Source organism: Bubalus kerabau, chromosome 10 (assembly GCF_029407905.1).
Source record: "Bubalus kerabau isolate K-KA32 ecotype Philippines breed swamp buffalo chromosome 10, PCC_UOA_SB_1v2, whole genome shotgun sequence".
Classification (NCBI taxonomy): domain Eukaryota; kingdom Metazoa; phylum Chordata; class Mammalia; order Artiodactyla; family Bovidae; genus Bubalus; species Bubalus kerabau.
The window spans coordinates 89,097,924-89,123,629 of record NC_073633.1 but is presented as its reverse complement, the minus strand read 5'-3'; the positions used below and the strand labels follow the sequence as shown (position 1 = coordinate 89,123,629).

The window sequence follows — 25,706 nt, the reverse complement described above, 5'->3', positions numbered from 1 at the left end:
ATGTCTTGAGGCCAAAACTATTATCCCTGGGGATACAGTCCCAATTACCTAATGGAAGTCAGTGAGAAGATACATTTCAGTTACAAAAGTCACTGGACTCTAACACTTGGAGGCCCATTTGTGGACTGGAAGGCGACACCAGGAAAGTTCATGGCTGTCTCAGTGGACACTATGAAACTCAAAACTGCTGGTGGAGGGGCTTTGGGGCCTGAGAATGCTTGAAAGGAAGGCTGGCATTGCCACTTGAAGTAACTGTTGGCAGGAATGTTACATTACCTCCGAGAGCCTCAGTTGCATTACCTGTAAAATGGGTATAATGACACCCACTTTCTGAGTTGCTATGAAGGTTGAAGACAGTGACGTGTGTATAGTGCCTGGTGCACAGGGTCCTTCTTCTCTCTTGTCCTGCCACCCACTCTCTCACACTTTAATGACAGATGTGACAATCGCTTCCATCCAGGAGGAAAGGTAAATAAGATTTTGTCCCTTAAGAAACTTAGGAGGTACAAGAGGGCCAAGGAAAATATGTGGCTGGGGAGTCTGAGACAGGTGGCTTTGCCTTTGTTTCTCAATGGAGATAATTACCTCCACCTTGTATATTGCATCTGTAGAAGATGAAATGAGACTACTCAGGTAGAGATCTTGGGTCTGTACCTGGCACTGGCTAGGTGCCTACGAAATAGTTATGTGGTCCCATATGGTTAAGATTACTCACTGAAATGAGGGGAATGTGGCAAATGTCACAGAGCTGTCAGACGATGTGCTACGAGAGTTCAGGGGAAGAGGACTTCCAACTGGAGAGAAAGCCATGAAGGCTTCAGAGAGGAGGTGGCATTTCAACACATCAGGTGATGGGAGGAGGAAGAAGAGGGAGATCATTCCAGGCATGTGTGAGGAGACAAGAAAATGTGGTTGGCAGTCCAGGCTGACCAGTGTGTAAGGAGTTTTAAGACCTGAGGCAGGGAAGCCTGGGGCTGGAGTCTGACCTGGAAAGCCTTCAGTGAGGGGATGGAGCAGGGAGCTTTGATGGAGAGCTGTTAAAGGTCCCTGAGTATGAGGCATTAGTGTAAACTGCCCCTGTGATTTGTGAACTGCTCTGCATTTGAGGTGGGAATGAGGGAGACCCCTGGTTCTCCGACCAGGGCCCTGTCAGTCGGAGCCTGCTGGTGACCACAGGAGGACAGACTTCCTGGGCAAAGGCCATATGCCAAGGTTGTATGGGTGGGAGTGCCCAAGCCAGGGGGTTTGGGTTGAGAAGGAGGGCCAGAGGCTGCAGCCCCTTTGCTCTCTGCCCTGTCTACGCCTCTTCCTCCCTTCCTTTCCTCTCTTTCTCTTTCTTGGAGCTGCTGAAGGCTGGGGGAGGGCTGGAAACTACCAGGAACACAGGGGCAGAGACCCTGCTGGGATTGGGAAGGGAACAGGAGAGGCTAGGGAGCTGGGATGGCCAGGGTGTGTCCCGTTGGCCTGGCCTCGCCCTCCTGTGTGTCCTTTGGGGTCTGCAGCCCAGGTCACGAGAGGCGTAGCTCTCATGGTGTCAGGGAGCTGGGCCCCGCATCCGACCCTTGGATAACCCTTCTCTAGTCCATGGATGGGCTTCCAAAACTTGGCTGTAAAGTCATGTGTGTGTCTGTCTGCCTGGTTTCCTCAGGTTCTCAACGGGATCTGCAGCCCCCCCCAGAGCGGAGGCACCCTTGTCCAAGCAGATGAGGAAACTTCGGCCTGGAGAGGGAGCCTGACTCGCTGGGTCCCACAGCTGGTTAACTGCCAGCCAAGGCCACTTGCCATTTCTTCTGCAAAGGGTGTGTGTTGGGAGAGCCGGGAGAGCCGTGGTGCTGGGAGCTGACCCAGGGGTGGGAAGAGCGAGGAGAGAGAGAGGGGAGAGGGAAGAAAGGAAAGCCCAGAACTGCCCAGGGATTAACCATCTGTGTATTTTGTGGGGGCCAGTCCCCCCAGGACACCTGATCCCCTCCTCCAGGTATTGTTCAAGTTTTTTCCCAGGGATGGACTGGGCTGGGCTGGGCTGGGTGAATGGGGGTGGGGCAGAGGGGGGAGGGAAGGGAGAGAGATCAAAGACAGCAACAAGGGGAGAGTGTGCGGAGTAGGGGAGGAAAAGACGGGTGCCCCAGGGGCACAGGACGTGGGCGACCCTCCTCTGCTGCTGCCCAGGGCCTTGGGGCCTGACAGATGTGAAGGGAGGCTGAGGGCCTCCACCACCAGGATTCTCCACAAACACGAACTCGAGGGCTTGCTGGCTGGAACCTGGGTCTTGCTGTTCGTATTCTCTTCACTCCCCTCAGTCCCACCACCTCTTCTTTCCCACACTCACGGGGCAGCGGTTGCTGGCTCTGAAATCGCAGACTCTGGCAGCAGGGAGGGACCTGAGGGACCGGCCCAGTGGTTTTCAAAGTGGAGCTCTGACAGACCTCACGGGGCTCCCCGAGATGAACAGGTGTGCGGCTGGAGCAAGCACACTTGTGCCTGATTGGCCTCCCGTCTGCATTTTTGTCGGGGGAAGGAGCTCCTTGGCTAAAAAAACACGAATTCTAAGCTTCTTCTCCCCCCACCGCCCCCACCACACACCTTATAGAAAGGGAAACCAAGGTTTAGACTTGCTGCAGGTGACAGGGAATCTGGGCTGGTTCTCAGGTCAGGCCTCCCAACCTCAGACCAATTGTCTGATCTCTTCCTTCTCCCTGGCTTCTGAAGGCCGGAAAGGCATTGCAGAGGAGAAGTGATGGACCTGGGTGGTTTTGGAAGCCAGGGAAAGGATGATGTCTGAGCGCCAGGAGTGCAGCTCTCTTGCCAGCAAAGCCTGGGGAAATTCTCTCCGTTGCCCCGCTGCTAGAATCCTGGGTCCTTCTGCTCCTGCTCAGCAGGGAAACAGGGTTGGGGGACAAAGGGCAGGGGTGGAAGGGAGACCTTCAGTTTCATCTTCTGGAGGTTTAGACTCTTTGCTCCTCCAACCCAGGGGTGTTGGGATGACTCTGTGTCCTTGTCAGCCTGTGGGACGCTCTGACAAGCCTGTCTCTCTATCTTCCAAGGCTGAGTAGACAGATGAAAGCAGCCCCAGCCGCTGAGCCAGTGCTCCAAGCAGAGGTGGCTTCTGGGCAGCTGCTGATGGCCTCATTTGCATATATGCAAATGATGCCTGGCTCCTCTCTTTTCCAGCGTTATCCAGGCAGACCCAGGTGCTGTTGGAAGAGCCTCAGATTCCGCATCAAAATAAGCCTCTTGAATAGGGTATCGTTTGGTCTTCCAACGTGAAATTTCCTTTGAACTCCTAAGTCCCTGGTACCTTTCTCAGTCCTCAGGCCCCGGCTCTATCCCATTCCAGTTGTGTTAGCTTCTCAAAGCCTAGGAATCAGAGCTGAAGAAACAGATTTGGAGATAACCAAGATTAGAGGGTAGAGTTCAACCTGGGCAGCCAGGAGGTTCTAGGTGCTGATCCCCGTTCTGCCGCTGGTTCCGGGTTACCTGAGGTCAGCCTCCTAACCTCTCTGCGCCAAAGTGCACCGATGAGTAAACAAAGAGAGGGACTGAAGGCCCTTTTCAGCTCCAACAGTCTGCAAATGTTTGTGAACATCTGTGCATTAAGGGTGTCTGGTTGTAAATAACACACATAGCAACACAAGGCCACTGAGCTGAAATAGAGTGACATATTAGGAGGACATGCGGGTGTCTCAAGTACACAGGACTGGCAATGACGGGTTCAGAAGGGGAGGGGAAGCAGGGTAGGGAGAACTGTCTGTTCCCCCCATCTCTTCTTTTAGCTCTCTTCTGGGCAACGGCTTTAATTGTGTTTCTTGAGACTGATTATTCTTTGTTCCTCAATGAAAATGAATATCCCTCAATACCAAGTCCAGGGAGAGTAACTCACAGAGACTGAGTCAAATGGCTATCAGGCATCTGATTCCAGGTTCCTAGAAGAGAGCAACTAATGGTCTGGCTTGAGTCAGGTGATCCCACTGGTCCAATTAGCCAGGAGGCCAGGGACATGGAGGAAACACATGGCTGCCTGAGGCCCATAGTCGGACTCTGAGGGAAGGTTTCCAGGGGCTGGGCAGACACAAAAGAAGTCTACCACATCCTACTAAGTATAAGGTGCTGAATTACGGTGAGAGCTACTGAGTCTTTACAATAGGACAGACACTGGGCTAAACATTTCCTACAAGGTTCAACAAACCAGTAAATTAGTTGTTATTATCACATTTAGTCCTTACAGCTATCCTTGCAAGTGGGTTTCATTATTCTGCCCATTTTACTTACTCCTTGGAAGGAAAGCTATGACAAACCTAGGCAATGTATTAAAAAGCAGAGACATCACTTTGCCAACAAAGGTCCATATAGTCAAAGTTATGGTTTTTCCAGTAGTCATGTATGGATGTGAGAGTTGGACCATAAGTAAGGCTGAGCACTGAAGAATTGATGCTGTCAAATTGTGGTGCTAGAGAAGACTCTTGAGAGTCCCTTGGACTGTATAGAGGTCAAACCAGTCAATTCTAAAGGAAATCAACCCTGAATATTCATTGGAAAGACTGATGCTGAAGCTGAAGCTCCAATACTTTGGCCACCTGATGGGAAGAGCTGACTCATTGGAAAAGACCCTGATGCTGGGAAAGATTGAAGACAAAAGGAGAAGGGAGGGAAGAGGATGAGATGGTTGGATAGCATCACCTACTCAACGGACATGAATTTAAGCAAACTCTGGGAGAGAGTGGAGGACAGAGAAGCCTGGTGTGCTGCAGCCCATGGGGACTCAAAGGGTCAGACACAACTTAGTGGTTGAACAACAACAACCCATTTTACAGATGGGGAGCCTGAGGATTGGTGAGGTTAAATAATTTGCCTAAGGTCATGCAGCTTATACAGCTGAGATTCTCACCTGAGTCTCTCTGAGCATCAGATATTTCTTCTCTAAAACAGTAACTTCTATTCAGTAGGACTATTGTGAAGATTAGTGATGTAAGGTATGACCAGTGGTTGGTGGAGTGCCTGGCATGTAGTAACCACTTATTTAGGGTGAAGTGGCTCTTTGGCCAGTGCTTGAAGTCCTGTAGGGACTGGGGATTCAGTAACTTCAATAGCAGGTAATTCTACCTGTAGGCAGTCCTGACTATTAAAAAGTTCTTTATTTCCTGAGCTTTTGGACTAGAATGAAACTGAACTCTCAGTAACTTTTATCTACTGGCCCTAGCTCTATCAGTTAGGGGCTATGGTAGGCAGAATCATGACTCAAAGATGTTCACGTCCTAGTCTCAGAATCTGTTATGTTACATGACAAAGGGGAACTGAAGAAGGAATCAGTTGACCTTAAAATAGAGATGGGTTTAATATAACCACACAGGTCCTTATGGATAGAAGAAGGAGGCGGAAGAGTCAGCTTCAAAGTGACATGATGTCAGAAAGACTCAATCGGACATTCTTGGCTTTGAAGACAGAAGGGGCTGTGAGTCAAGGACTGTGGGCAGCCTCTAGAAATTGGAAAAGGCAAGACAGTGGATTCTGTAAAACCTCTGGAAAGGAATGCAGCCCTTGAGACCTTGATTTTAGGACCACTGACCCTAAGAACTGAAAGATAATACATCTATGTGTTTTTTTTTTTTTTTAAATTTTATTGAAGGATAATTGCTTTACAGAATTTTGTTGTTTTCTGTCAAACCTCAACATGAATCAGCCATAAGTATACATATATCCCCTCCCTTTTGAACCTCCCTCCCATCTCCTGCCCCATCCCACCCCTCTAGATTGATTCAGAGCCCCTGTTTGAGTTTCCTGAGCCATACAGCAAATTCCCGTTGGCTATCTGTTTTACATACGGTAATGTAAGTTTCCATGTTACTTGTTCCATAATCTCACCCTCTTCTCCCCTCTCCCCATGTCCATAAGTCTGTTCTCTATGTCTGTTTCTCCACTGCTGCCCTGTAAATAAATTCTTCAGTACTGTTTTCCTAGATTCCATATATAAGGCATTGTGTTTGTCATAGCTATAGAAAAACTAATAGAAATAGAACAGAAAGTAGAAATAGTGAATAGAAAAGCTAATACAGGGGCATTCCAAGGAAATCAGATCTTTGAATCCAGCATTTTGTTCCCCTGTCTTCTCCTCTAGGCTGTACAACCCTGGTTCCTTTAAGTGCATCTCACGTGAACATTTTAGAGTTCAAGCCATATCAGAACCAAGAAGAGACTGTTAAGTTTAGCAGTTATTGGTTCAGTGGTGACTTTCCATAAGAGGTAAGCTACCTAAGGCTTCCCTGGTGGCTCAGTTGGTAAAGAATCCTCCTGTAATGTGAGAGACCTGGGTTCCATCCCTGGGTTGGGAAGATCCCCTGGAGAAGGGAAGAGCTACCCACTCCAGTATTCTGGCCTGGAGAATTCCATGGACTGTATAGTCCATGGGGTGGCAAAGAGTCAGACATGACTGAGTGACTTTCACTTTCACTTTTCAAGCTATCTAAGTAGCACAGACGGATGGATGGAGTCTAGACTGCAAAGGTTGGTGATTGTATGATGGCGGTGATGATGGAGAAGAGTAAATGCAGGTGTAATTTATCACTCCTCAGCCTCTCCCAGCACCCTGCTAAATATCAGAGTAACCTTTAAAGAAGGCCGGAGGCCATCAATTAAATAAACAGATGCCTTGATGGGGAATAGAAGTGTAAACATAGGCATCATCTCATAATTTACTGATGGTAAATCAGCCTATTCATTCAGTGGGCCGTTCTCCATCTGACTAAAGACAGGAAGAAATCCATCACAATGGTGTAAGGACCTTCATGAGCCCCAATAAGCAACAAAACAGAAACAGATTTTGAAAAGATTACAACAGATTACAGAAAAAGGTTGGACATATTTTTCCCAGGGTTAAATTTTTTATTTAAACTAGAGGTTGCATAGGACTTTGTCTGGAATGATTTATGCAATACATTTGGAGATGCAAAGGATGGATTAGATGATCTTTGGATAGTATGCATGCGTGGACAGTATGTGTGTGTGCGTACTAAGTCACTCTAGTCATGTCTGACACTTTGTGACATTATGGACCATAGCCCACCAGGCTCCTCTGTCCTTGGGATTCTCCGGGCAAGAATACCAGAGTTGCCATGCCCTCCTCCTTGGATAGTATATGTCACCTTTTAATTCTAGGATCAAATATTGTGATTTCAGCCTGCACATTCACACTCATGATTAAACCTTATACACAAGTTGCTTAGTACACACTGAACCATAGTTCCAGTGACCTGATGATGTGTATGACATATTCAGCAAAACTGGGCCAGGGATTAATATTGCTAAGGTCAGCCTGGTCATTTTGGGTACGCAGGGTGTAATCTTTCATAATCTTTCATAAGGGTTCACTACTCTTCCGTATCTTAGTTCATCTATAATGGACTGGCAGAGAGAGATGGTTATTAGAAAATAAAATGCACTTAGAGTTCTTCCATGAATCATTTATGGAAGACACCGTGCTTAGCAAAGCCGATGAAAATATGGCTGGTAAGGGCAACTCAGTCACTATTTCTGGATGGCTTTCAAGCATGACTACTGACCACAGAAATGGGCCTGCACGCGCTGGAAAGATTTAGTGTGGAAGGGAAAATGTGCGGGCGGAGAATGAGCCCGAGGGAGCTGGCTTTCAGGAGTCACCCTGTTGTGGTACCCACACTGTGAGGGTCCCTCACATAAGAAGGGGTCCTTTGCCTTACTTTCTTCCATATTCCTACTCTAGGCCAGAGGAGGAGAGGCCAGATGAAAAAAGCAGTTAATTCAACATCACTGAGGTTTGGACAATTAATTTGTAAATATGCAAGCAGCTCCGGAGAGGGAGGAAGTGGTTTCCTCTTAGCACACCCAGTGAAAGATGGTGTGATGTTATCAAGGCTTTTGGGTAACCAGCAGAAAGTTTTTTTAATCCTCACTCTGCCCACACTCAGACTATCAGAACTGTGATAGCCTAATGATAGGGGCCTCGGGAGCCCAAAGAAGGAGAGAATCCGTGCTCTCTGGGTCAGCTATAAATAGAACTTGTTAAGATCTTTCTAGAAGGCTGGGGAAAGCAATCAGCTAACTGAAGAACTGTCAGGAGTTTGCCCAAGGGCACAGTTGGACCTAGGCTTTTTGTTTCCTTCACAGTCGATAACTAAGAGGAAATGCATTTACTTTTTCCAGGTGTGTTTGAATCACAGCGGACCTCCTGTTGGAGAGGTAGTATGGAGGAAAAGGAAGAGGATGAGGAAGAGGAGGGCTGCACTTGGGGCAGGATGACCCCGCTTTGAATCTTTGCTCCACAGTAAATCTCCTACATGTGAACCTTCAAGCTGCGAATTTTCAAAGATGAGAACACGTGTTCCGCCAGTGTCAGGCGTGAGGGAAATGGCAATTTGCCCTTCCTCTCCTATTGCCGCTGATCTTTCAACGCTACCATCTCTCACCTCCCCTCCCTCCTCTAGTCGGTAACTCTTCTTCTCTGTTCACTCAATGTCAGCCCTTGTATGCAAGCTGTTGTACTGTGCCACTGTCCTTTTCAAGGTACTGCAATGTAAGATTAAAAATGTTTTCTCTATTCTTGTGTTTGTTTTCGTGTACTATTTGTGTGAGGAGTATATAAACCTATTACAGTACAGTACCTTAGAGTCGATTGTGTTAGTTGGGTACCTAGGCTAACTTTGTTGGACTTAGGAACAAGCTGGACTTAATGAACATCCCCAAGAAAAAGAAATGCAAGAAAGCAAAGTGCTTGTCTGAGGAGGCCTTACAAATAACTGAGAAAAGAAGAGAAGTGAAAGGCAAAGGAGAAAGGGAAAGATATACCCACCTGAATGCAGAATTCCAGAGAATAGCAAGGAGAGATAAGGAAGCCTTTTTAAGTGAACAATGTAAATGTAAAGACATAGAGGAAAACACCAGAATGGGAAAGACTAGAGATCTCTTCACGAAAATTGGAGATACCAAGGGAACAATTCATGCAAAGATGGGCTCAATAAAGGACAGAAATGGTAGGGACCTAACAGAAGCAAAAGGGATTAAGAAGAGGTGGCAAGAATACACAGAAGAACTGTACAAAAAAGTCTTAATGACCTGGATAACCACAATGGTGTGGTCACTTACCTAGAGCCGACAACCTGGAGAGTGAAGTCAAGTGGGCCTTAGGAAGCATTACTATGAACAAAACTAGTGGAGGTGATGGAATTCCAGTTGAGTTATTCCAAATCCTGAAAGATGATGCTGTGAAAGTGCTGCACTCAATATGCCAGCAAATTTGGAAAACTCAGCAGTGGCCACAGGACTGGAAAAGGTCAGTTTTGACTTCAATCCCAAAGAAGAGCAATGCCAAAGAATGTTCAAATTACCATACAATTGCGCCCATTTCACATGCTAGCAAGTTAATACTCAAAATCCTTCAAGCTAGGCTTCAACTGTGTGAACTGAGAACTTCGAGATGTAGAAGCTGGATTTAGAAGAGGCAGAGGAACCAGAGATCAAATTGCCAACATCTGTTGGATCATAGAAGTAGCAAGAGAATTAAAAAAAAAAAAGTCTACTTCTGCTTTGTTGACTATGCTAAAGCCTTTGACTGTGTGGATCACAACAAACTATGGAAAATTCTTAAAGAGATGAGAATACTAAGCCACCTTACCTGTCTCCTGAGAAACCTGTATGCAGGACAAGAAACACATCAAGGCTGAATATTGTCACTCTGCTTGTTTAACTTATATGCAGAGTACATCTTGCAAAATACCAGGCTGGATGAAGCACAAGCTGGAATCAAGATTGTCAGAAGAAATATCAACAACTTCACATAGGCAGATGATGCCACTTTAATGGCAGAAAGCAAAGAGGAGCTAAAGAACCTCTTGATGAAGGTGATAGAAGAGAGTGAAAAATCTGGCTTAAAACTCAACATTCAAAACGCTAAGATCATGGCATCTGGTTCCATTACTTCATGGCAAATAGTTGAGGAAAAAGTGGAAACAGTGACATATTTTATTCTCCTGGGTTCCCAAATCACTGCAGTTGGTGACTACAGCCATGAAATTAAAAGATGCTTGCTCCTTGGAAGAAAAGCTATGACAAACCTAGACAGCATATTAAAAAGCAGAGACATTACTTTGCCAACACAGGTCCATGTAGTCAAAGCTATGGTTTATCCAGTAGTCATGTATGGATGTGAGAGTTGGACCATGAAGAAGTCTGAGCACAGAAGAACTGATGCTTTTAAACTGGTTCTGGAAAAGACTCTTGAGAGTCCCCTGGACAGCAAGGAGATCAAACCTGTCAGTCCTAAAGGAAATAAACCCTGGAAGAGAAGTGGATGACAGAGGATAAAATGGTTGGATTGGCATCACCAGCTTGATAGACATGAGTCTGAGCAAGTTCCGGGAGTTGGTGATGGACAGGGAAGCCTGGCATGCTTCAGTCCATGGGTCACAAAGAGTCGAACACGACTTAGCAACTGAACAACAGCAACAAGCTTTCCAAGTCTTTGTTTCCTTACCTGTAAAATTCTGATAATGAATGGACTGGATTAATCTCACAACGGGTCTCCTGGGTCTCCAGCTTAATGACTGCAGATTTTGGGGTTTCTTGGCCTCCATAATCACATGAGGCAATTTCTTATAATAAATCTCTCTCTATATATATATGGGCTTCCCTGAGAGCTCATTTGGTAAAGAATCTGCCTGAAATGCATATAGCTGTATCTAATCTCCTATTTGTTCTCTCTCTCTGGAGAACCCTGACTAATACAACGTTCCTTCCTAGGCCTCTGACCCTTAGGCCAATCCACACAGTAGCTGGGGATGAAGGTCAGGTAGTCCAGGATCTGCTTCTCTCAGCAAAATACTGTGGGAAGGAGTCCTTTAGCAGGGGCTATCTTTCTGTATTGGTTTTCTGGCATCACTCATAGAGCCATTAGCCAAGTATTCCATAGCCCCTTGCATTACATTGCCCATTAGAGTCACTATCTAAATATATAACAATATGAGAGGTACCCTGAAATGGTGGAAGGGAGATGGGCTGTACAGACAGACAATGATCAAGAGCAAGTCACTTAACTTCTGGAGTCCCAGCATCTCCTCTGCAAAATGGGGATAAATGTATTACTTTTCATGACAGTGCCAAAAATTAAATGAGATGACTATAAAAGTTACTGGTATGTGTAAAGTGCTCACCAAAACCCTAGATTCATTCTTTCCTTCTTCCCCCCACCCTGTTATTGTAATTCTATCTATGGTTGTTTCCTTTTGGTGCTGCTGGTAGAGGTGGTAGAACTTTCTGGACCTCCTGTCTCGGTACTGCAGAATATCCAGATCCTGAGAACAGTAATGGCTGCTTGAACGGCCTCATATCTTCCTTTGTAGGATTTCCCACATTCACAGTCCTCCTCACATTCTCCTCTTCTGTCCCTTGGAACATTTTTAGTAGTTAGCCTATATCTCTACATAAAGGACTCTAATTGAATTCAGCTGTAAGGCAGGGACCTCTTTGGATTTGGAGAAGTCATAGATTCCATGGCAGAATGGGTGATATGGACTTTGAAAGAGCAAGAATCTTGAGATGTAAGTATAAAGCAACATTATTTTTATTTCTATTGTCCTTTTCAAATGCACTCATGGAGGAAAATTTTTTCCTTACCCTAGACAAGAACTCATGCAGTTCCATGACTTTTTTGCACCCTCTTTGATAATAAAAATTCCTGAAGTCATGCTAAGTTATCGGATAGTGTCTCAACCCAGAAATTAGAATGCTGAGACCCATGCAATTACCCAAACCCCACCACTCAATAGCCAGGGCCACTACAGGTGGGAAGCCTGTGGGTGATTGAAGTGTGGGAACAGAGAGTTTCTTCTTCCTTTCTTGGTTCCTCCTCCTCTAGTCCCCCAGGTAGAATTAAGGTCCTGAAATGGAGCAGGCAGGGGAGAAGAGAGGAGAGGGGCAGGGAGGCTCTTGCTTGACTGGCCATAGGGAAGACTGATGTTCTCTCATGATTGGTCCTTGGGAGGCTCTCCATCACCAGGACTGTCTGCTGCAGCTCTCTTGTCCAGGGCAGTCAGTCTCCTCTAGCTCATCACAGAAATCTTCCCATAGCTCACAGGACCTGGTGATCATTTCAGCTTCTCCTTGCTGAGGACTGTTCACCTCTTGGGAAGGCTTCTCTTGGATTGGTCCAAGGTGACCACACCAACTCTCTTTTGTACCAGTGGCTCACATCTGGTCCAAGGGAGACACCCAGGTGTCCCTGCCCAGACCCACTCTGGGAGTTTGTGGGTGAGTCCCAAAGCTGCAGAAATACCTCCTTCCAGCCATGGTGGGAGCAGCCAGCCAGCCCATCTCTCCCTGCCTTTTAGCTTTCCAGGCAGGAATCCAACATGGGTTCACTCTGTCCCCTGAATCACAAAGGATGCTTACCAAGCTTTTCCCCTGAAGTCCCCTTCACTGTATTTGAGAAGAGACATGGGAACTTCTCACTGTCCCTCCTGGTAGGGATGAAGTTCACAGTACATCAATGCTTTTTTTTTTCCCCCTAAATTAATCTTCTCTACAAATTCTCTCCTTCAATCTCTAAAAGCCAGAGTATTTTATGCCCTCAATGTGGGTGTAGGTGAGAAGTTTGAGTTCCATAATAAATTTTTAGATCTTCCCTTAAAAATGTGCTTCTTCTTTTGGCACCAAATTGTGATGTCATGTCTATTGTATCATGGTGCTTCTGGCAAAACTTTCAACTTAACATCTTTTTATATTTACTTTGCTTCTTTCATAGGGGAACTTCCCTTGTGGCTCAGACGGTAAAGCGTCTGCCTGCAATGTGGGAGATCTGGGTTCAATTCCTAGGTCAGGAAGATCCCCTGGAGAAGGAAATGGCATCCCATTCCAGTACTCTTGCCTGGTTAAAATCCCATGGATGGAGGAGCCTGGTAGGCTACAGTCCATGGGGTCGCAAAGTGTCGGACAAGACTGAGAGACTTCACTTCACTCACTTGCTTCTTTCATAGCTCAGTTGGTAAAGAATCCACCTGCAATGCAGGAGACCCCGCTTTGATTCCTGGGTCGGGAAGATCCGCTGCCACATAAGACCAGAGTCTGCCAGCACCTCCCGTTTGCAACAACCACGCAGCCCCTCCTGCAAGTCAAAGGACACAGTAGGCACTGGATGAATGCTGAGTGGGTGACGGAAGCCAATAGGCTCAATTGGAAGCAGTCACCAGAGAACCCCATTTGCATTTAGTTCCATTAATGCCACAAGTGTGAGGGCTTTCAAAGTGTCAGCACCACCCCAGAGGTATTACATAGTTATTCTGGTCTGAAGCCAATGGAGAGATCAAATTTAGTTCTTCAGTCAAACCTGGTTTAATATGCTTATTATGAAGAAACCATATTGGGTGGGGGAAAAAGGAAAGATAAGACAAAAAAAATCACCCATATTTCACCACTGAGATATTTACTGTAATATTTTCTTAAATATTTCTACTTTTATGTATATTGTTAAATAATCATACTCATTTTATGTGCAAATCTGTTCCCTTTACTTCATTTCCAATATCATTTAAAAGTTGTCCCTAAAGTCATTTTGATTCTTTCTATAATGTTTCTTATGTTTATAAAAATAACGGATGCTTACAGAAAATGTAAAAAATGGAAAAGTTTAAACAACAGGCAAAATAATATCATAAATCTTTTACCCAGACTTAGCTACTGTACTTCCTTCCAGTCTTTTTTCCATGAATGTATTTATATGCACTGACAGTATTGGCAATCGTATGCTATGTGTTGTTGGTTTTCAGTTGCTAAGTTGTGTCTGACTCTTTTGACTCCATGGGCTGTAGCCCGCCAGGCTCCTTTGCAATAGGATTTTTCAGACAAGAATACTGGCGTGGGTTGCCATTTCCTTCTCCAGAAGATCTTTCCGACCCAGAGACCGAACCTGCGTCTCCTGCATTGCCAACCCATTCTTTACCACTGAGCCATCAGGAAAGCCTATGTTACGTGTAGCTTATTTTAAATACTTCTTTTTTAATTGTTCACATGGTTAAATAAAAATGGCAAGTATAGAATTGCTTAGGAGGAAAAGTCTGTCCCCAGTTCCGATCCTCAGAGGCAGCTGCCTTTAGTCCTTGTGGTATTTTCTTCTGGTGGTTATGTCAGCGCATATCTCCAGTTGACAAGGGTCTACTGCTATTTCCTGCTTATCAGTGTTAGATTTTATCTGCTAAACTTCCTGCTCTCACAGTGTGGCATCTCCAGCCTCGTCTCCTCCATGGTGGGAATTCCTCTGTTGGTTACTTTTTACTGTAAGCATCAAACTTACATCTTTTTAATCTTGGTTTATTAACTGTATACAGTTATTTTGACCCTTCATTTTCTACAGGGAGGGTATTAACACCCCTCCCCCCAAACACACACACACACACACACCCTTTATCAGCTCTCTTCTCTATATTCCATAGATTAACTTCTGTCTACAGTACTTTGCCTTTTTCCGTGTTGACATGTACATGGTGGTGCTCAGTTGGTAAAGAATCCACCTGCAATGCAGGGAACCTCCTACAATGCTGGAGATGTGGGTGTGATCTCCGGGTCGGGAAGATCTGCTGGAGAAGGAAATGGCAACCCACTCCAGTGTTCTTGACTGGGAAATCCCATGGACAGAGGAGACTGGCGGGCTACAAGTCCATGGGGTGGCAAGAGTCAGACACGACTCAGCAACTAAACCACCCATACCATCCATGTGCATGGTGGTCCACGACAATAACATTTTCCATCTTTCCTATAAATTCATCTGGAAGAGTAGAACTCAGTAAACTGTGTGTATGTCGTTGGCGCCGTGTCACTGGAGTTCTCTGCAGAGCCATGCCGCGCTCCTGGGGTACATTTGCTGCTTGAACAGCTCTGTTTGCTTAGATTTTTGTTGTCTATTTCATCTGTCTTTACCAAATTCCCTATTTCATCCTAACTTTTCCATCCAACCAGTATCCACAGTTTGTTGTCTTGGAGGTTTGTTGTTTGTTGTTCTGTAGGCTCTTTCTCCTCCAGGGTCTTCTGTCCTGCTCCTATCTAGACTGACCACCCCTGAGCCTGCTGCATGGCCCCAGCTGAGAACCTCAAACTCTTCCTGACACGCTTCCTCTTTTTCACAGATTGCCTGCTTTCCTTTTTTTAAGTTTCTGTTTGGTTGCAATACATCAAGTAACTTCCAAAAACTTGGTGTGAAGGCAAGTACATTTTTTGAGTCCTTGGCTCTTCCACCATAACAGTAGATTGATTATTGTGTCAAGTACAGAATTCTAGGTTCAGGGTAATTTACATATTGTATGTAAACTTTGGTGTCTGGCTTCGCTTTCTTGATGTCATGTTTATGAAATTCTTACAGGTTGTTGTACATATCAATACTGTGTTATTTTTATGGCCGATTAATATTCCATTATGGGGCTTCCCTCATAGCTCAGTCAGTGAAGAATCTGCCTGTAATGCAGGAGACCTGGGTTCCATTCCTGGGTCAGGAAGATTCCCCTGGAGAAGGAAATGGCAAAGGAATCTCCAGTATTCTTGCCTGGAGAATCCCACGGAGAGAGGAACCTGGCAGGCCACAGTCCATGGGGTCTCAAGAGTCGGACACAACTTAGTGACTAAATGATGATTCCATTATAAGTAAATGCCACAATTGTTCATCCATGCATCTACTGGTGAACATTTGGGTTGTTGTCAGCTTTGATGAAGTGATAATGAGTGTTCATAGTCAAGTACTTTTTTGTAGACATATACTTTTATTTCTCTTGGTTAAATACTGAGGAGTGGACTTGCTAGGTTTTGTGGTAAGAGTATGCTTAACTTTATGAGAATCTGACAAACTGCTCTCCAAAGCTGGACTATGTTTAATTCCTATCATTCATAAATGAGGTTTTCAGTTGCTCCATGTCTTTGCAAGATACTTAGTATTATACATCTTTTCAATGTCAGACATTCTGGTTGGTGTGTGATGGTATCTCATTGTTTTAGTTTGCATTTCTCTGATGATTACTGATGTTGAGCATTTTTTCATGTGCTTATTGGCCATTTGCATAACTTCCTTTGTGAAGTGTCATCAAATCTTTTGCCCACTTTTTAACTGGGTTATCGTCTTATTTGGTTCTAATTTTGTTTTTTTGGAGTCAAGTCTTTCGTGAGATAGTCCCATGTGTTTTTGAACCTTGTGTTTTCCCAACTTAATATTGTATTGTGAGCAGTTTTTCATGCAACTACTTTGTTTGAAAACATATTTATTATTTGTTAATATTCTGCCATACAAATGTGTCTTTATTTATTAAATCATTCTCTTTTTATTGGACATTTCTATTTCAACTTTTATTTTGTGATTATTCTAATATGTATTCTTTTACAGAAAGCTGGTTTCTCCTTAGGATAGATTCCTGGAAGCTGAGTAACAAGTTCAAAAGTTAGTGCATATTAAAGGCTTTTGTTATCTACTGCCAAATTTCTTCCCAAAAGTTTGAACCAATTTAAAGTGTCACCAGTGGCAGGTGAAAATCACACTTTATGCCACTGCTGCCGGCTCTGAATATCCTTACTTGAAAACGTTTTTTTTAATATTTTTTTTACTAACTTAATAGGTGATAATGGTGGCTGATTTTAAGCTGCATTTCTCAGATTTTTAGTGTGGTTGGATACCTTTCCAAGTGTTTGGTAGTCATTTGTCTTTCCTCTTCTGTGAATTGTTTATTCATCTCTTTTGTTTTCAAATGGGTTTCTGAGTCACATTTCCCAACTCTGCAGAGATCTTGCAGTGGACGAGTGTTCAGTGTTAGAATCAGGGGAGGAGAGAAACGTGCCAGCAGCTGACCAGAGAGCGGGGTGCTGGCTCCGTGGGGCACCCTGGACCCCGGGGGACCCTGCACACTCCTTCCTTCACACAGGCCAACCACTTTGTGAAAGCTGGCCTTTATTTCTGTAAATAGTAAGAGGGTAACATAGTCCCCTAAAGGAGGGACAAAAGCTTGCCTTCTGAGGTTTAAATCGTAACTTTCTGCCTAATGGAGCACAACTGTGATAGGCAGGTCACCAGACAGGGTTACAATGGCCCCCAGGCCAGCAAGTTTTGATAGTAACCTCAACAAAAGAATTGCCAGGCCTCAATAATAAGTTTGTCCCCATAGGGTAGGGGGAGGGGTGCTGTTTTCAGTATCAAAATGGATGTCAAAATGCACCTGGGCCTGTGGGTAAAAAGGTCCCATGGGTCGTAATCCTCAGATTTCACTGGATCCTGCCTCAAACTGATCATGCAGGATGTCTTAAGCCCCGCGAAGGGCCCCCTGAATGTTGGGAGCCCAGGAGTGGCTCACTTAATTCTCACAATAGTTTCTCATGTAGATGTGGGAGTCCCCAGGGATGGGTTCCAGGAGCTCATGACTGACAGGTCTTTCTGGGAATCCCAAGGGCACCCCGCGTGTGCTTGCAGATGAGAGACCCCTTGACAGCATTTATAAGAACCCCCGGGGAACCCCGTATATCAGTTCACAAACAAATCTTCCCCAAGTATCTCTGGGAACTCCCAGGGGAAGTTCCCACAGCATCTTGCAGATAAGAGTGCCCCAGTATTATGGTGGTCCCCAAGTGGTGTCTCACCTCTGTACCTAGCAAGTTCCCCTGCCCAGGTATTCCTGGGAGTTCCCCCCAGAGAGTTGCTCCTGAGTTCACAAACAAGACCTCCCCTCATCAATGTGGCCGCTGCTCCTAATCTGGGCTCCCTGAGCTCTAGTGCCTCCCACTGGACATTGGATGAAGTCACTGCCATCCCTTGGTGGGGGATGATGCCCTCCTCTAGTGGAAGCCTTTGGAGCCTTTGGGATGGCAGAGCTGCAGAATCATTTGAAGCCAAGAGGGGTAGCATCCATTTTTCTCCTCTGTTGGAGGGTAGCCAAGCTGGGCTGGCTGTGCCAGTGGGTTATATGGTGTTTGTCGACAGTTCTTTCTATTTTTACTGACAGTTCTGTTCTTACTGGGATTCAGATAGGAGTCTTGGTGGGCTGGGCCAGAGACACATCCAAAGGACACAATTAGCCTTCTGATGACAGAGGTTTTCTCGTTGGGCTAAGTTTATCACATCACTGCTTCTCCCCCCAGGATGAACCCCTTCCCAAGGAAAATCTGCAGGCTTGCTCTTAACTGGTTGTATTGTTCAGTTAAGGGGTTTATTACAAGATGTGGTATCAGTTTTACTGAAGAGTAAGGAAACCACCCAGGAAAAACACCCAGTGACTGTTGGAGCACAAACCCATGCTGGGTCCACCTACACCCACTTTTTTCCTCCTCTCTCTGAGGTAGGGACCAGACAGTAGAACTTCCACTACAGTTTTTCCCAAATACCCAGCATCTCTGCCACCCGTTCTGACCTCCCAGCGCATGGCTGCCGCCTCATATTACTCACTTCCATTTTCTGATTATTTGGTGGAAAGTAGGTCACGTGGGGTCTAGAAATGGTGTGGTTTTCAGTCTCTGCAGGGCAGGAAGTGCAAGAAGGGGTTTGGCATGAGTATTAGGTGGTTTGCAGTAGGCCTCTCACAGACATAGACCCAGCTTCTCAGAAACACACAGACACTGCTGACCCTCTGTTTAGGTTAAACCCACGCTCAGGGATGACGGGTCTTCACGGCTGCACACAGTCCAACACCCTCTGGGAGCTGTTGCCCTGGAATGACGATTCATTCTGTCCCTTCTTGTGGCTACTGTGTCTCTACTGTGTCCTTAAGGCATCTTGTTTTGATATTAAATAGATAACATTACTAATTTATTCTCTTATTCTCCTTGGTTGACCACTTGATTCATTTATCAGATGTGTACTGAGTGCCTATTATGTGCCATGTACTGTGACAGGGTTAGGGGATGGAAGGAAGACTATGATACAGTCTTTGTTCTTCAGAATCTCAGTGTATCACAGGCAAGCGGCACAAGGCATCAGAGCATTATGAGAGAGCTGTGAGTATTGGGGTAGAGGGAAGACCAAGGTGACCTGGGGGTCAGGGGGAGCTGTGGATGGATCACGATGGCTCTATCGTTTCAGGACAGAGTGAGCCCTACAGTGAGTCCTACAAGTCAGAGAGGTGGAGACTGGAAAGGCCTTTCTGGCCCAAAGAGCCACGTGTCCAAAGGAACATTTAGGGAACTCTGAGTCATGAAGAAAGACTGAAGGTAGAGTCCAGGGGTGGGGGTGTGGAGAAAGGAGGACACAGATGTCAATGGGGCCAGGTCATGAAGGATCTGCAATTCCGTGATCTGAAATTCAGATTTAATCCTGTAGAGAACTCGGATTGTATTCTGAAGATAACTGCCGAGGAGTTTCACACTGTAGAGTAATGGGCTTAGATTTGTCTTGGAAACATACGACAGCCATGTGGCAGCCATGTGGAGTATAGATGAGAGAGGACCAGGGACAGCAGGATAAAGACCTAGCCCAGCTGAGAAACTGTGAGTCTTGAACTAGTGGCAAGGTGGAAGGGGAGAAGAGGATGAGGATGGGTGGGAGCCATGTATGGAAGGTAGACCTCCTGGGCACATCTCATCCCTGATGGGTTGGTAGGAGTGAGGCAAAAAGAAGTAGATGCTTTGATGTACCACCTGGAACTCTAGGGCTGAAGGACTTAGTCCTCTGACTGCGGGGAGAATTGCCCTCAGCTGAAAATAGTTACCTTGTCCAAGTTCTCTTGGACCATCCACATCTCTTTCCTAGATAGCTTGTGTCCAACAACAACGTTAGGGTATAGAAGCAACATCTCAGACCCACCTTGAGACAACTCTGAGGGCCTTGCCAGCATCAGAGCCCCCTGAGAGGTGGGCTATGAAACCATGGTTGAGGCTTCACTGGAGTTCAACATCTTCTTTTCTCAACCCTGTTTTTCAACCTTCCCTTCCACAGGTGGAGATCCCAAGGCACTTTCTGGTACGTCTCCTTATGCCAACCGTCATCTAAGAGGCTGCTTCATGGAAAATGCAAACCTGTAGTGGATGATGTCACACTCCCTGGTTGTGAGCAGAGTGGAATTCAGAAAGAGGAGGTGATTCGAAGGGCATAGGAGGTTGTTTAAACTTGGAAACGTTGAGCTTGAACTTCCTGAGACTTTTGGAAAGTTCAGACTACATTTCAAAAGAAATGTGTACATTGCAAGTATAGATTTGGGAACCAGTAGTGTTCTGAGATTAGCTGAAGTCTTGAATTGATGCCTTTCCCAACAGGGGGCATATACCAAATTTCCTGGAAATGAAAGTGCCATGATCTTTGGGTTTCTTCCCATTTGGCTTAATGTCTGGGTCCTGACTGCATCCTGAATTCCTGATCCATCGAGTTATTCTGGCTGTCAGCCCTGCTCCCTTAGATTCTGACCCTGGGCTTGGTTCAACCCCATCCTTCAAGCCTCAGCTCCAGTCTCTCCTATACTTGTCCACTTCACTTTAGCCTTGACCCAATGCCCCAAGACCTGGCTTTTCTCCCTGTCCCCGTGATCCAATGCCCAGCCTACTCTTGGTGTGAATCCCTGTTAGAATTCTGAGTATCTCAATGGTAAATATTGTTGAGCTAGTCCCTGTCAATCCCTGCCTTCTCCAGACTCTCTTGGCTGAACGTGGTGCTGCTTTCGCTCCATGTCTGTATCATTTTCTGGACCTTCCCACTGTCAAGCAGGATTTTACTCTGCAGCCCCACTCATTGTCAGGATACTGCTGTTCCAACTATCTTTGGGCATCAACCTGTCTCACCTTGAGCCTTTGCACTATTCCTTTGATGTGTGTGTGCCTAGTTTGTTCCTCTTTGTCATTCAGATTAGAGTTTCTAGTGTCAGCTTTTCACAGAGGACCGACCCCCTTAGTCACCCAGTCTAAAGTAGCCACCAGTTATCCTCTATCACATCATCCTTATTACTTATCTAACACTTTCTCATTTGTTTGCTTGTCGCTCTGTCTTCCCTTGACAGCAATGTACGTCTCTAAAAAGGATGACCTTCATGGAAATTGTTTACCACTCTGTCTCCAGACCCAGCATAGTGCCTAGTACATGGTAGGTGTCTTGTAAGTGCCTGGCACATATCGGAAGCTCAGTAAACATTGAACGATTGGCTGACTGAGTCTGTTTTTGGCAGTTGCGGATGCTGGCTAGATGGAATGTAATTGATTGAACACCCCTAGAAATTGCATCAACTGGAATTAAATCTGAAGACCCTCACACTCTGTCTCCAAGTTTCTGGCAAAACCTGAAGTCTCGGAAGTAAAACCTGCCTGAAATATGACCATTTATGTTCTGGGACTTCAGATGCCCCCATGCTTTGGCCGCCAGTTCATTTCATCTCGTGGATGATGATTCTGTCTCATTTTGTTCTCTCCTGCACCACTAGCTTGATTGGTGGTGATTAGCAGAGGGTGGTCCATTCATGTGAAACACCTGCTTCCCACCTGTGTCCCTGTGAGCAGTCAGCTTTGGACGCAGTGCAGGAAGCTGGTGGGTGTCCTTCATAGCTGAGTGGGCTTCCAGAATTTTCTCCAGGAGTCAGATCCAAACTGGCACCATATGGGTGACCATCTGTATGCCATTTTGCCAGCATTGTATTGAAAACATCTGCCAGCTTGTGAAAGAGACCTGGGGAGACCTGGGGGCACTAAAGTGGATTGACAGAAAAACTGGCCCAAGAAAAAGGCTGAGCTAGACGGAGTAGTTTCTACTGTTGTGAGTCAGGGTATAATTCAATTGCCTCCACTTGTCCTTGAAACCAGAAAATACAGGCTCAGAAGACTGTCTTCTTAGTTCACTTCCATCAGACTACTTGGGATACAGTGACTATGTCAAAGGTCATTTTACCCAACCCAGGGTTGAAAAACACATCCCAGCACATTAGATATGATGTGGTAAGGGGACTATGTGGGCTGGAGGCTATGGTTATGATCCTAGTCCTGGCATCATAGCCAAGTCATTCATCCAACACTAGTCAGGCTACACCTATGTGCTAATTACGGAAGGTTCATCTTTGGTCAGTGATAGGACTCACAGAACCAAGAGTCAGCACTTTAGACTGAATGGGACTAGAGGGCTTCCCTGAGAATCTGCCTGCAATGCAGGAGATGCAAGTTCAGTTCCTGGGTCAGGAAGGTCCCCTGGGGGAAGAAATGGTAACTCACTCCAGTATTCTTGTCTGAAAAATCCTGTGGACAGAGGCACCTAGAAGGCCACAGTCCAAAGGGTTGCAAAAAGTCAGAGCGACTGGGCGACTGAGCACACACACCAGGGGGATACATCCATCAAAAGTGTAGGGGAAAGTTTGAGTTGAAGCTGAAGGTCCCCCATCTGAAAACGTTTCTTAGTTCTGCATGTGTGGTTTGCATGTGTAATTCTCTCATCTTTTAAAAAATATTTATTTATTTATCTGGCTGTGCTGGGTCTTAGTTGTGGGCTCTTGGGCCTCGTGTGCCATGCAGGATATTTGGTTGCAGCTTGTGAACTCTTAGCTGTGGCATGTGGGATCTGGTTCCCTGACCAGGGAGCAAGCCTGGGCCCCCTGTGCTGGGAATGCGGAGTCTTAGCCACTGGACCACCAGGGAAGTCCCCGATTCTCCCATCTTAATCTCCAGCTACATTCATTCCAAGGGATTGGCCCTTTGGGTCCCTGAATAATTTTTCAGCCTCTTCCAGTATTTTATTTTATGAATTCCACCATTTGATGGTTTTGAAATGCTTCTTAAGTGCTGTGTGCTAGAATAGCCATAAGGGAGACAAAATTGCCTACAAGAGCATCCTTGCCCTAAAGGAGCCCAGAGACAGGCAGGGGAGAGAGGTGTACCTGTCATCCACTGCAACAAGTCCTTAATAGATGGGGTAAGAGTGGAAACAGTGTCAGACTTCATTTTTTGGGGCTCCAAAATCACTGCAGATGGTGATTGCAGCCATGAAATTAAAAGATGCTTACTCCTTGGAAGGAAGTTATGACCAACCTAGATAGCATATTGAAAAGCAGAGCTATTCCTTTGCCAACAAAGGTCCGTCTAGTCAAGGCTATGGTTTTTCCAGTGGTCATGTATGGATGTGAGAGTTGGACTGTGAAGAAAGCTGAGCGCCGAAGAATTGATGCTTTTGAACTGTGGTGTTGGAGAAGACTCTTGAGGGTCCCTTGGACTGCAAGGAGATCCAACCAGTCCATCCTAAAGGAAATCAGTCCTGGGTGTTCTTTGGAAGGAATGATGCTGAAGCTGAAACTCCAATACTTTGGCCACCTCATGCAAAGAGTTAACTCATTGGAAAAGACCCTGATGCTGGGAGGGATTGAGGGCAGGAGGAGAAGGGGACGACAGAGAATGAGATGGCTGGATGACATCACCGACTCGATGGACATGAGTTTGAGTGAACTCCAGGAGTTGGTGATGGACAGGGAGGCCTGGTGTGCTGTGATTCATGGGGTTGCAAAGAGTCGGACACGACTGAGCGACTGAACTGAACTGAACTATCCCAAACTTGGGGGGAGGAGGGATCAGAGAAGGCTTTGAAGTCGGGGGAAGGGACACCTGAGCCAAGCTCTGAAGGAAGAAGAGGATTTAGTCTAGAAGGGAGGAGGAAGGAAAGCATTCCGGGCAGAGGTGGAGCCATGTGCACAGCCTGCTGGTGAGCAAAAGCAGAGCTTTTGGGGCACCATGATCACTTTCAAGGCGGACTCAGCACAGGCTCATGGAGAGAGAAAGAGTCACATAAAGCATTTGGACAACGTCCTAAAGACAAGAGCTATGGAAGATTGATCAGCAGTATTGGAGGATCAGCCCTGAAATGTCTGGGAGATGATCATGGCTACAGTATGAAAAATGGCTTGGAGAGAGATGGAACTGCATGCAGAGGGCCCAGGTAGGCTGCGGGTGGGAACCAGAAGCAACTGGAGGGCAAGCGGGGAGGAGGAGGGTGGTTGGGACTGATACACGGATAGAATTTGTATCTGATTGGCTGTGGAGGAGGATGACGGAGAGAATGAGACTCAATCTTAAGACTTGGAGACATGGATGGCTGGGGGTGCCATGAGTGAAAACAAGGACCCTCAAGTAGGAGCAGGTGGGGACACTCTGTCCTCTTTTTGCAGGCTCAGAAGAAGAGGCCCTGGGCTCCAGGAGGCTTTGTCTACAGGGGATGCTAAGGACCCCCTCTTCTCATCAGCATGCTGTCCCCTGAAAGGAGGCTGCTGTTGAGTCCCTTTGGGAAGCCTGCAGGGGCCGGGCTGGCCAGACTGGGCACAGCACACTGCCCACAGAATGAGACCACCTGCCTGTGAATGAGCCCCTAGGGTCTCTGGCCCCGGACTGGGCATATGAGAAGGATCTCATGGCTCGGACTGGCTCTCATGGGGCAGGTGGAAGAGACAGAGGGTGGGGCTTTGGCTGGCAAGCCCTGATTCCTTCTGAAGTTCAGAGAAACACACAGTTCTTACCCTAGATTAGCTGGGAACCCGACTCCTAGCTTCTTGGTTGTGTAGGAAGCTGAAGAACTACTTGAAAGAGATCGTATGCATAGATTATATTAATACCAATGCAGGCTCCGCTTTCTCTGGAAAGCAATTTCAGAGCCACTTCATTCTCCACCTGCATTTGGCTAACGGCCTGATTATAGCCACACTAATAACCTTCCAACACTCTCAGGAGCTGTGTGGGCTCTGAAAGGTGCCGCCCCCTGCCTCCTTGCCCTATTTCCTGCTTCTCTGGGATGGCAGTGACAACAGCTGTTTATTCCTCCCAGGGCCTGAGTTACTTGGAGGAGAGGCAGATGGCTGTGGGCTCATTCCTGAAGTGCACTTCTGGGGACCATCAGCCCCGGCTCCCCGGCTGACAGCCCACATAGGGTTTTACAGGTCAGAGCCTGAGTGATTCCCATGAATATGGATGCCGAGGGTGAGGCTGATTGCCTCTGTCCTGCAGGGCAAAGCTGTCACCCTGGTTGGGGGTGGGGATTGGAATTTTGCTAAGATAGAGGGTTGGGGGGAAGGGTTGTCTCTTGAGTCCCAAAGCAAGATGTTTTGAGATTTAGGATGCTGGCCCCTTGGAGGAAACTCTATCAGGAGAGGCAGCACAGGGAGATACGGGTTGGCTGCCTGGTCTCTCCATTCAATTTCTCTTTGTTGTGCCCTGACAGCAGCCTGGATGGTCAGGGTTCTGCAGGGGGGTTTTGTGATGGCCGAGAATTTGGATGGCTGGGCATCAGGAAGTCTTCCTGTTCTGAGGGGCTTTGGGTCCAGGTTCGTGCATTAGCTAACGGTGTTCCCTCAGGTTGCTCTTCACCTTTCTTTCTTCCTGCCCCTCTCCCACTCAGCCTCCCTGGTTCAGTCTGTACCCCCACTCAACTGCTCCTTGGGCCCACCCCAATGACGCCAGCCCACACCGGTGACTATTCGAAGAGTCGGTTACTGCAGTGGGCTGCCCTTGTCACATACTCACTTCGTCCTCATACGCTCCTTCCCACTCGGTGCGCTGCATGGGCCTCATCTTTGCACTGAGATTGTGAGTATCCTGCGCTCAGGGCCAAGGCCCGATTCTGTCCATCACGGGTCTCTTGTGGCACTTGCTTGATGCTGAGCAGAGCATTCTAAGGGAAGAGTCTCCAGGGCATCAGTGGTCATTGTCACTGGATATCACTCTCTGAGGGCCATAGGAGTGCCTCATCCCAAGAGAGATGCCACCAGAGACTGATCCATGGGTTTCTCTTCAGTGTC

At 46.5% G+C, this 25,706-nt stretch overlaps 2 long non-coding RNA genes across 3 annotated transcripts; one reads left to right on the top strand and one right to left on the bottom strand.

Moving 5' to 3' along the window:
• The first annotated feature begins 1,877 nt into the window (after window positions 1–1,877).
• On the top strand, window positions 1,878–9,352 carry LOC129620661 (uncharacterized). 2 transcript variants are annotated; one of them, XR_008698646.1, is made up of 3 exons: window positions 1,878–1,975; window positions 6,110–6,234; window positions 8,170–9,352. It is a non-coding gene; the product is annotated as an uncharacterized LOC129620661 (long non-coding RNA). The 2 variants fall into 2 exon arrangements; XR_008698645.1 differs by lacking the exon at window positions 1,878–1,975 and adding an exon at window positions 4,720–4,827.
• A 3,730-nt stretch (window positions 9,353–13,082) lies between these two features.
• LOC129620660 (uncharacterized) lies at window positions 13,083–25,446 on the bottom strand. The gene is made up of 4 exons (XR_008698644.1): window positions 25,432–25,446; window positions 19,772–20,007; window positions 18,419–18,486; window positions 13,083–13,120 (listed from the first exon to the last, which is right to left on the bottom strand). It is a non-coding gene; the product is annotated as an uncharacterized LOC129620660 (long non-coding RNA).
• Window positions 25,447–25,706: the final 260 nt, after the last annotated feature.